Here is a 3,600-nt window from a genome sequence, read left to right on the forward strand (position 1 = left end):
GTAAAAAGCCCTGAACAAGTCTTTTGCAGTGCTTATATGCTGCTACAGTGAAACAAGGAAAGATTGCATTTCAGAGTGCTCCAGAACTATGTCATCATTGTGAAATCTAATGCAAATATCCCCACCCGTAAAATCCCCACTGTAATGGTCTATATACATTAAAAATAGGTCAAATACTGGAGATTCAGAAAAGAAACAAGCTGCTCAAACTTTGGGTCACTGTCACATGCCCTGATACTGGTTCAAAGGTGCTCATCTCTAAGGCTCCTACTTTTCCACCCTACTTTTATTTTTCATACCAAATAATGTGTCATTTCACAAAGGAGCTGGACTGAATGTTTCACTTGCTTTGCCAGTTTAGCAGTGTGGCAAGTGCGTGCAATTTCAGTCCTTGCACTGGTCCCCTTCTTTCCCTTCACCTGCACTAGACAACAAAATGAGACCACTGAGAAATCACAGAACACATATAAACAAATCTGAAAAAATAAATTACCTTATTTCCTGTTTAATAATGATAAAGTTAGTTGAAAGTTGAGGTATTTTTTACTCCACGTGCACATGTTCATATTCGAACTGCTGAGCAGCTACCTGACAAGGCAAACAGAATCACGGGAGAGCAAGACTATTCAGTTAAATAAGAGTTTGTGCTTCTCTGGTAGTGTTTGCTTTTTCTGTGGTGAACTTTTCTTCACCAACTGCCAATCAGTCACAACTTTTTGCACACTTCCAAGTGCCTATTGGTACAATTTATACTACATTGTTACATTTTCCTGTATCTGCAAAACTGCTTTAAGCTGAAAGTAAGTTAAACATTAAATGAAAAATTGCTGCAGGCTGCAGAGCTGTCTCATCACAGAATAGGTCACCGTGTCTATCTTAAGCACAGCTCTGGAGCTAACTCACACTTTGGGTTCTCCTTTGGTAGTGCCAGGAAGGTGTTGATTTGTTCAGAGTGCTCTGGCTTTGTTGTGTGGGTTTTCTAAGATGAACATGCACTCGAGGTACACCAGCTCGTCTGACTGCAGCAAGGAAGCAAAACTAAAGCAGAAGCTTACTTGTCCTGTTTTCCTACACTTTTTACAGCAAGACCAGCAATCTACCTACAAACAGCTTCCCAAATTCAGTCTCCAGACTTTAGAAGCCCATGTCAGAAAGTTAACCATAATTACATGTCTCTGTGAATCCAGGACCATCAGATCTGCCGTAGGAGGGGAGAAGACAGCCGTACGCAGCCTGACCATGCGTCACTGGAGAAAGCCCTGTGCCTGGCTGTGGAGCCTGCTGGGCTGATGTGCTGCACCTTCTGGCAAATTCAGCACTGGAGAAAGCCTTGACTGATGGATTTCTAACTGAAGATATCACTGCTAATGGCTTTTTCTGCCCTGCCTAGTTTCATCAACCAATAAGTACCTGGAAAAAAATCAAACTAGTTTGCACAGAAAAGCAGTAACACAAATTAAAACTTACACCTCTTAAATAAAAGTAGACAAGTAATAGCTTTTTAGCCACTACACTTCAAAGCTGAAACTACTTGTCCTTAGTAGCACTTCAGGCTTTATAAAGAGTGAGTTATCTAAATGGTTTGTGCTTGCTTTAACAGGAATTGCCAATAACTCTCATCCCGTCACTTTGAGTTGTGTCACTTGACGCCACGTGACATGAATGACTGATAGAAGCTCGACAAGCAGTGCCAAGGTTGACATGCCAGTCTGTGAAGTTGTGACATTCTATTTTACAGACAGTTTTTAAAACTGCCTCAGATTGCCAGAAAAAAATAAATCTTTCAAGGTATGGGTACATTTTAGACTGAGAGCGAGATAATTCATACCCTTACAATTCACATAGCTAAACCGACTCAATGTTTAGGCAGACAATATGAAAATAAAAAGGCAATTTATATTGACACTTCCCAGCTAACTCTTGTTGCAGTATATTATACAGTAAAGGGGGAAAATATGTTAATGCAGTGGTGATTTGGGGTATTTTTAAACACTCTCTCATCAAGCAGTACTGTTAGCATTTAGTAATCTGAAATAATCTATCTCAAATCTTGAGACTGTACACAGGAAATAAGGGCTTGAGTCGAACAGAGAATGAATTGCTTATGAAAACTCTCTTTCAGAAGAGAATACAACATATGAAGGAGGGGGCTAGTCTCTTTTCAGAAATACTGATTAATCTAAATCCTGCTTTTTTTTTTTTTTTTTCTGGGCTTGGAGATCTTTTTAATCTCACATTTGTACAGATCAGGTCCTACCTTCTAATTTCTTTGTTATCTCTGTACTTCAGCTGAAGAACACTTAGTCATAGATCTGCAGAAACACAGAATCAAGCAGGTTGGAAGAGACCTCCAAGATCATCCAGTCCAACCTAGCACCCAGCCCTAGCCAGTCAACCAGACCATGGCACTAAGTGCCTTATCCAGGCTTTTCTTGAACACCTCCAGGGATGGTGACTCCACCACCTCCCTGGGCAGCCCATTCCAATGCCAATCACTCTCTCTGGGAAGAACTTCCTCCTATATGTGAACTTCCAAGCACTTATTTTGTCTCCAAATTTTTTACCCCTGTGATGGAAGAGAAAGAGACTGAGTACCTAGGCACAAATCAAATTAGTGAAACAAATATTTTTCAAGACAGAAGATGAGCTTATTAGAAGACAAAAAAAGAAGAAAAAAGAAAGAGTAAACCAGTAAAGTCCATGTGCTATTCAGACAAAATTGCTTCATGTGTTGAAAATACATTAGTATTGTAGAATACCAGAAAACTCTGTCTCAGTACTGGCCTAAATGTGCTAGAATTCAGTCAGTTCAGTTCTTCAATAGCTGACTATCCCAAAAGTCAAGTCGTGAAAACAGGAGAGTGAGTGAAGTGTGTAGAACTTTTGCAGTTGAGATGACTGTATTTGTAGAACCCGTGCTAGCTGACCTTCCACGTTGTATCACTTTAACCATAAAATCTTTCTTTTTTGAGAAGATGTTTGCACTGCAGAGATGGGAAGGAGTCAGTGGCATGGCATCAGCTAGTACTGACAGCAGTATGTTCAACAGAAGAGCCTCCATGAACGTCCTGGTTTCAACTACTACACGTTTTCCTGCTAACAGCACGCTGCACGCTGCTAGAGCACTCCATGGCACTTGACACTCTTGGCACCTCTTACATTATTAGCCATGGAATGTTTGAGTTAGATTATTGTACCAAGTACAACCTACAAAGTAATCACAAAGGCATAGCCTGATTAGAAAGATGGCTTCTGTTGGGTGTTCTGAAATGAATCATGCATTCATTTTAACCGAATCAGCAGATATTTTAAGATCACCTATAACTGCACACAGATGTTTGGCTTACAGCTGCCCACTGTTCCAACAGGAGAATGCCCAAATTCTTGGAAGCTCAGCAAAGCTGATTTTACCTCTGTCCAGTGTGACCACACATCTCTTCATTGCTTTTTACATTCATCTGTAGTAGCTTTAAAAGGGCCAAGACAGAAGCAAAGCTGTGGAGAGCCAAATCCAGCTGGACAAAAAATGACACCTGGAAGGAACCTCCTGCCAAATTTAAGGACAAAGATAAATTTGTGGTTTTCATGGGTTTTTTTGTA

The sequence above is a fragment of the Pogoniulus pusillus genome, chromosome 6 (genome assembly GCF_015220805.1).
Source record: "Pogoniulus pusillus isolate bPogPus1 chromosome 6, bPogPus1.pri, whole genome shotgun sequence".
Classification (NCBI taxonomy): Eukaryota; Metazoa; Chordata; class Aves; order Piciformes; family Lybiidae; genus Pogoniulus; species Pogoniulus pusillus.